This window comes from Oncorhynchus tshawytscha, linkage group LG17 (assembly GCF_018296145.1).
Source record: "Oncorhynchus tshawytscha isolate Ot180627B linkage group LG17, Otsh_v2.0, whole genome shotgun sequence".
Lineage (NCBI taxonomy): Eukaryota > Metazoa > Chordata > Actinopteri > Salmoniformes > Salmonidae > Oncorhynchus > Oncorhynchus tshawytscha.
The window spans coordinates 11,506,710-11,515,452 of NC_056445.1; the positions used below are offsets into that span (position 1 = coordinate 11,506,710).

General features: G+C 42.5%; 1 pseudogene; it reads right to left on the bottom strand.

Annotated features, from left to right (window-relative positions):
- Positions 1-233: 233 nt before the first annotated feature.
- Positions 234-1,355, bottom strand: LOC112216863 (annotated as a pseudogene).
- Positions 1,356-8,743: the final 7,388 nt, after the last annotated feature.

An 8,743-nucleotide genomic window follows, 5' to 3' on the forward strand; every position in this document is an offset into this window, starting at 1 on the left:
CGGTCTAGAACTTATCCAAAGTTGCACAAGTTCATACGTTGTGGTTTTAGAAGAAGGATCTAGAACCTTTGTAAATACATGCCAACTTGTGATATAAAAGATGTGCCGTGTGTCAAACCAATCCGACGAAGTGTTACGTCCATGAATAACATTAACGTCGTGGTTCCACGCGTAGTCAACTCACTCAGAATAGGCCCAGATCCATGGGAAATGAAACCAATGTTATAAAATAATAATGAACCATTGACTCATCTTTATTTAACACAACAAATCACACACACACGCACACACACACACAGTCACGGTCTATTCATAAATAAAGCATCTCTGCATCCATCTTTGACAATAGCATGAATAAGAAATGAGTCGGTGGTCAAGACTATCCGTTACGGAGCTGTTGATGTGTTCAGTTGATATTAGGTCAAATAAAAGCATTGTCACACCACATACAACCACTTGATGTTGTATTGAGAGAGCAGAGAGACACGGAGAAAGCCTGGAGAACCATGTCAGTGACTTTTGAGGGGTGCACTTTCCACAGCACTCGCCGTGGTTACGTCACCACACACCTGTCCCTGTGTGACGCCGGTATGGTCACTAGTCGGAGGCAAGGTGTGACCAAGTTAAGTGCACACTCGGGGAGAGGCTTGACCGCGGCCCGTAGGTGACATCTACCCCGGAGTGTTCAGGTCCAGGTGTGAGGTCACTGACCTCCAGCGGCTGTCGTCGCTGGGAGGCATAGCAGGATTGTGCTCTTAGTGTCCAGTGACAGTCCACTGCTGTCCATCCTCAACCAGGAGGCCCCTGGAAGCCCTCCTCTCAGTCTTCTGACCAGTGGCTACCGGCTAGGACTGTGACTCTTTAGGCCCGGCAGCAGGCTCAAAGCACTCAGTCTGCATCTTCTCCTTGTACTTCAAGAAGTCTCTCCTCTTGGTGAAGTATTTCACCTGTCGGGATCAATGTGAGATAGGATGTATTTGAGCAGGACCAGGCTTGGTGACCACAGTGAGTTTACTAATGTAGCTACATCAAAGCCAGTAATAACGGAATTTAGACCACCATGAATAGAAGCAGGGCTTTATATACATACATTCGAGATCTAGCCCTCCCTCTCTGGCTACCTGAGACAGTCTGTCATATTCAACAGAGTAACAGGTAGGTTATCGCTAGACCGACACCAGACAGGGAGACTCACCCACTGAGCAGGACAGCTCGCCTCAAACTCTTTCTGGAACTTCTCACAGGAGGCGGCATTGTCCTAGTTATAATCAATGCACTTCCACAGCTCGTCCCTAGTGCCCCAGCATGCTTTTCTCTGGTTCGAGTCAGGGGCAGACATCGCTGGGCTCGGGGAAATTTACTATAACAACGAGAGGAAAAAACAGGTTAAGTCAACCACATGGCACAATCTGCAATTTCAACAACCTGACCCTGCCACTATGTTTGGTAAGGTCAGAGATGGGGGCTGGGGAAATATAATCACTCCTCCACAGTGCATTCGGAAAGTATTCAGACCCCTGGACTTTTTCCACATCTTGTTAAGTTACAGCCTTATTCCAAAATGGATTAAATAGTTTATTTTCCTCATCAATCAATACACAATACCCCACAATGACAAAACACAAACAAGCTTAGAAATATTTGCAAATGTATTAAAAAAAATGTAAATTGAAATATCACATTTACATAAGTATTCAGACCCTTTACTCAGTACTTTGTTGAAGCACCTTTGCCAGAGATAACAGCTTCGAGTCTTCATAGGGTATGACGGTACAAGCTTGGCACACCTGTATTTGGAGAGTTTCTGCCATTCTTCTCTGCAGATCCTCAAGCTCTGTCAGGTTAGATGGGGAACGCTGAACAGCTATTGTCAGGTCTCAGGTTCGATTGGAATCAAGTCCAGGCTCTGGATGGGCCACTCAAGTCCGTCCTTGTCCCAAAGCCACTCCTGCGTTCTTGGATGTGTGCTTAGGGTCGTTGTCCTGTTGGAAGGTGAACTTTCACCCCAGTCTGAGGTCTTGAGCAGGTTTTCATCAAGAAGCTCTCTGTACTTTGCTCCGTTCATCTTTCCCTTGATCCTGACTAGTCTCACAGTCCCTGCCGCTGAAAAACATCCAACAGCATAATGCTGCCACCACCATGCTTCACAGTAGGGATGGTGCCAGGTTTCCTCCAGACGAGACTCTTGGCATTCAGGGTAAAGAGTCCAAACTTGGTTTCATCAGACCAGCGAATCTTGTTTCTCATGGTCGGTGTCCTTTAGCAGGCTGTCATGTGCCTTGAGGAGTGGCTAACCCAGATGACGCTGGGCCAATTGTGTGCCGCCATACCGGACTCCCGATCACGGCCAGTTGAGATACAGCCAGGGATCGAACCAGGGTCTGTAGTGACACCTCTTGCACTGAGATGCAGTGTCTTAGACCACTGAGCCACTTGGGGGGCTTCTGTCTGGCCATTCTACTGTAAAGGCTTGATTGATGGAGTGCTGCAGAGATAGTTGTCCTTCTGGAAGGTTCTCCCATCTCCACAGAGGAACTTTAGAGCTCTGTCAGAGTGACCATTGGGTTCTTGGTCACCTCCCTGACCAAGGCCCTTCTCCCCTGATTGCTCAGTTTAGCCTTGCGGCCAGCTCTAGGAAGGGTCTTGGTGGTTCCAAACTTCTTCCGTTGAACAATGGAGGCCACTGTGTTCTTGGGGATCTTCAATGCTGCAGAAATGTTTTTGTACCCCTCCCCAGATCTGTGCCTCGACACAATCCTGTCTCTGAGCTCTACCGACAATTACTTTGATCTCATGGCTTGTTTTTTTTTTGCTCTGACAACTGTGGGACCTTATATAGACAGGTGTGTGCTTTTCCAAATCATGTTCAATCAATTGAATTTCCCCACAGGTGGACTCCAAGCAAGTTGTAGAAACATCATGGATGATCAATGGAAACAGGATGCACCTGAGCTCAATTTCGAGTCTCATAGCAAAGGGTCTGAATACTTATGTAAATAAGTATTTGTCACTCAGTGCTGCCCACTCTCATTGAGAAACTCAAATTGAAGGCCATCCTGGGAACGGCAGGCTTCCATTAGCAACTAGATTATCCTCATAACTACTTGTGTGTGATTTGAAAATAATCGGTTCAAGGAGATACAGTGCCCTCCATAATTATTATACGGAAGCATTTTTCTTCTTTTGGCTCCGTACTCCAAAAGTTTGGATTTGAAATGAAACACTGAGGTTAAAGTGCAGAACGCCAGTTTTCATTTCAGAGCCTTTCCATACATATCAATTACCGCACTTTTTGTACATCGTCCCCTCCATTTAGGAAAAATTCACTTATGTATATTGAAGTAGTCAAAATATTCATGGCACACAATGACTACATCAAGATTGTGACTCTACAAATTTATTGGACAAACATGCTGTTTGTTTTGGCTGTATTTCAGATTTTGTACCCAATAGAAATGAATGGTAAATAATGTGTCATTTTGTATTCACTTTTATTGTAAATAAGAATATAATATGTCTCTAAACACTTCCACACTAATGTGGATGTCACCATCACGGATAATCCTGAATGAATTGTGAATAATGATGAGTGAGAAAATTACAGACATACAAGTATGTATCATACACCCCAGAAATGCTAACATCCCATTATTGAAATGGTGAGAGGTTAGCATGTCGTGGGGGTATGATATTTGTGCGTCTAACTTTGTCACTCATCTGGTTTAATACATCCAATTATTGGTACCACGATTGTCTTCAAATAGTGTGACAAATGCAAATGATTTGGTCCTATGTCAAGTGTACGCAGACGGGAGGGGTGTCATATGCCAGCTGACCCTAAATGGTGCAATTGTGGTAGTGAACATGCACCCGAATTTATGTAGTGTCCTGTTCAACTCAAATAGACGGACGGCGTCTAGAATAAAGGCTGTCCAGCAAGTCACCTCTCCAGGGGCGTTGAGAAGAGTGGAAGAAAAGAATGACGTTGAAGAACTAATGTTAGAGAGACGCCAGATAATATTCTTTGTCAACAGAGGGATCCTGACATGTTGCATGTGAAAGGTAGACTTTGTGGAGTTTATTTCATTGGTTATCAACTGCAAAGCGCACACAGAGAGGAAATCAGGAAAAAGTCATTGTTGTGAGTGCGGATGAGTGTTTCTTTGTGACTCAGGGATTTAACAGCAGAGGCATCCTATCGATGAATGCACCGTCCTCACTGCCACCCGAGACTGTTTAGGGATGTGATTTTTATATAAAGGGTTCTCTCCCTGTTAGTGAGCATTTCTCCACTGCCAAGATAATCCATCCACGTGACAGGTGTGGGATATCAAAAATCTAATTAAACAGCACGATCATTACACACATGCACCTTGTGCTGGGGAGAATAAAAGGCCACCAAAATGTGCAGTTTTGTCACACAACACAATGCCACAAGTTGAGGGAGCTTGCAATTGGCATACTGACTACAGGAATGTCCACCAGAGCTTTTGCCAGAGAATTGGATGTTCAATTCTCTACCATAAGCTGCCTCCAACATCATTTTAGAGAATTTGGCTGCATGTCCAAGCGGCCTCACAACCACAGCCCACGTGTATGCTGTGTCGTGTGGGCGAGCAGTTTGCTCAGAGTGCCCCATGATGGTGGTGGGGTTATGGTATGGGCAGGTATAAGCTACGGACAACAAACACAATTGCATTTTAAATGGCAATTTGAATGCACAGAGATACCGTGACGAGATCCTGAGGCCCATTGTCGTGCCATTCATCTGCTACCATCGCCTCATGTTTCAGAATGATAATGCACGGCCCCATGACGCAAGGATCTGTACACAATTCCTGGAAGCTGAAAATGTCCCAGTTCTTCCATGGCCTGCATACTCACCAGACATGTCACCCATCGAGTGTGTTTGGGATTTTCTGGATCGACAGCATGTTCCAGTTTCTGCCAATATCCAGCAACTTCGCACAGACATTGAAGAGGAATGGGACAACATTCCCCAGATCATAATCAACAGCCTGATCAACTCTATGTGAAAGAGATGTTTCACGCTGCATGAGGCAAATCAAATGGTTGTCACATCAGATACGGACTGGTTTTCTGATCCACGCCCCTACCTTTTTTCAACTGATGCGTATCTGTATTCCCAGTCACGTGAAATCATTAGATTGCGGCCTTTTGAATTAATTTCAATTGACTGATTCCCTTATATGAACTGTAAATCAGTCAAATATTTGTCATTGTTGCGTTTATTTTTGTTCAGACTACAAGCTGGCGAGCTCTATTATAATCAGTGACGCATAAACCAACGCACACATATCCCTTTTATCCTGCAGCCCTCATATTCCACAGCCCCGACAGAGGTAAGGAGAGACTATAGAGGCTTTCAGCTAGCTGATTTACAAGTTTTATTCCTCGAGAATCAAGCTCCAACCTTACAGATTGTGCCTTACTAGCTTACTCTGTTTCCAAGCCAAACTATTATCAAATAAGCTAGCTAGCTAATGCGCACACGTTATAATCTTGACAACTCACCATGAATGTTTATATCACTACTCCGGTATGAATAGTTTGTTCAATAATAACAAAAAGAGCATTTAGTTGTGTAACACGTTTCCCCAGTGCATTCAAGGACAGCTGCTTGTGGAGTAAGGACTTCCGTCGCATCTCAGTGACGCAAAAGTTTGGGGTTTTTCACCATAGAGAATGACAGAGGCCAGATGCCATTCCCTCAGGTGTTGCTATGTTATTCAGGAACATGTCAAGACCTGACCCTCAGAGCCTACCTTCTGTTGACCCTGTTGACTCATCAGTAGGAAAGATTTGTTTCTCTTTTGGTCCATTCAACAACAGAGCGATATGATCCTTGTTTCAGCAGGATGTTGTATCTATACCTTATGTCATGCCTTATTGGAATGGATTTATTGATAGTATCTGTTGGGAAAAAGTTTGGATGTTGCCACACACATACCTACTTGTTAACAAAATTAAGAAAGTTTCCTTTAAAATGATTCATAAATATTATCCTAGGGTCCACTTTGAAGATTTCTGGTAAACATCAACTCAAATTGCTCCTTTTGTAATGACCACCCAGAAACAGTGTGCATCTTTTTGGCATTGTATGCATGTAAGAAAACTGTGGCAAGACATCAGTAGGTTTATAATTGAACACATTTATGAAGATTTTACACTATTGTGGAGAGATGTACTGTTAGGATTCTTAACATTCCATAGAAATAAGCAGAATCATTTTTATGTAATTAATTTCATTATTCTTTTGAGCCCATATACACAAATGTAAATTTACAAACAGAAAACCACATTTTCTGTCCCCAGTCCAAAAAGAAATGCTGAACTGCTATTTTCAGACTGTTAAATGCTCTACTAACAAAAATGCTGGTCAATTGTATGAACATTCCCTGAACATCTTGGCCATGTTCTGTTATAATCTCCACCCCACAGCCAGAAGAGGACTGGCCCCCCCCTAGCTCGATTGTCCATTGTTTGTAATCTCTGTATTTTGTGTTCCCTCATGTGCTTTATGTATTGACCTGAGCCCTAAAACCGAAAAAAGGACTACCTGACATGATGACTCCTTTGTCCCCAGTCCACCTGACTGTGCTGCTGCTCAGTTTCAACTGTTCTGCCTTATTATTATTCACATTGATTATTCACCTAAAGATTTTGAACATCTTGGCCATGTTCTGTTATAATTCAGGAACATGCCAAGACCTGACCCTGGCCTACCTTCTATTGACCCTGGTTCCTCATCAGTAGGTTTGTTTCTCTTTTGGCCATTCAACAACAGAGTTTTCCTTGTTTCAGCAGGATGTTGTACACCTGCATTGCTTGCTGTTTGGGGTTTTAGGAATGGGTTTCTTGATCAGCACTTTGAGATAAAGCTGATGTTGCCACACAATACCTATATAAAAAATAAGGAAGTTTGATTTGATTTGATTTATCCTGCCAACCACTATATGAAGAAGTTTAAGGAAAACATCAACTCAAATTGCTCCTTTTGTAATGACCACCCAGAAACAGTGTTGCATCTTTTTTGGCATTGTATGCATGTAAGAAAACTGTGGCAAGACATCAGTAGGTTTATAATTGAACACATTTATGAAGATTTTACACTATTGTGGAGAGATGTACTGTTTGGATTCTTTACATACAATAGAAATAAGCTGAATCATTTTTATGTAATTAATTTCATTATTCTTTTGGACAAATTTCACATACACAAATGTAAATTTACAAACAGAAAACCACATTTTCGTACCCTACAAAAAGAAATTGAACTGTATTTTAAGACAGTTAAATGCTCTACTAACAAAAAAGCTGTTAGAATTGTAAGTATATGCATGTCCCTTAAGGTCCTTGTGTAATTGTAATGTGATATTGTACCCCCTAGCCCCGCCCCTAGCCCCGCCCCTAGCCCCGCCCCTAGCTCGATTGTCCATTGTTTGTAATCTATGTATGCTTGTGTTCCCTCATGTGCTTTATGTATTGATTTGTTTTTTTTAAAAAATTACAAATTTAAAAGGATCGTTACAATAGTTGTAAAAAATCTCATAATGTCAACGCTGAATACTATCTTCTTTCTTTCTTCGTGACACATGTTATACAAATGTTTAATAAGTATGAAAATGAGTATTACCACTAATACCCCTCTTTCCTCTACAGCCGTGCATTGCTTCTATTAAAGACTGCTGATTGAATGAGAAAAAAAAGAGAACGACAGAGGCCTCTGGTAGCCAAAATGCTATTTATCACAGAGTTTCGAAACCCAGAGACACAACATCGAGAGACTTCCGGGAACGTCGCGAAAACAGACAAAATAGGGGTTTGGGGTTTGAGAAGTCATTGAGAGAACGAAATCTAAAGACACAACCTAGATTCTAGCGCATGTCTTTTAAGCAGTTTAACATTGTATTACTCCAACCTCATGATCCCTAATAAATACAAATACAAAGTGACAAAAGGAGTGCCTTTGAATTGACAGCCTAAACATGCACAGTTCGGAGCCAGAAGACCGTCAGACCCGAGGACGTGTTTCTACGCATGAGCTTAGCTAGCCAACGTTGCCATGACATCGCCTACAAGTGTGATCATTGGATATTGTAGAAGCAGTTTTAGTCTATCTTCGTATTGTACTGTCTTTGATATAAGCATGGGCAGCACCGTTGAGGGCTTCCACCATTTTAATGTAGTCAACTGGGTGGGATAGCAAACTTCATTGGCTGATCCTTCCTGGGGACCCAGTTGTAGTCATGTCCAACCGGGTCATCAGGAGCGATCAGCCAATCGTGAAGAAGAAAATGTACTATTTCAAAATGGAGATAGCGTCAATGGCGCTGCCCATGCTGGCCCAGACAATATAGAGAGCAATAGCAATGGCGTCTTTTTGTAGGCACTAACTCCGCCATGGTTAACTGTTAACTGACTAATGTTATCTCATAGAACAAAAGGTATAAGATCTCTTAAGCCTGTGTTAACCTCAGACCTTATTTTCTGCATTTATCCCAAAACCCTATTCTTTCCCCATTCATTTTCCCCATAGGAATGGCTGAACGAACCAGGGGTAACTAATTTCCATTTTTTAGGAAATGTTTTTTAGGACTACGTTTCCTAGACTCGGTTCTCAGGACCCCAAGCGGTTCACGTTTTGGTTTTTGCCATAGTACTACACAGCATATTCAAATAATATGTTAGGTTAGTGTTAGGGAAAAAAACTAAATGTGCA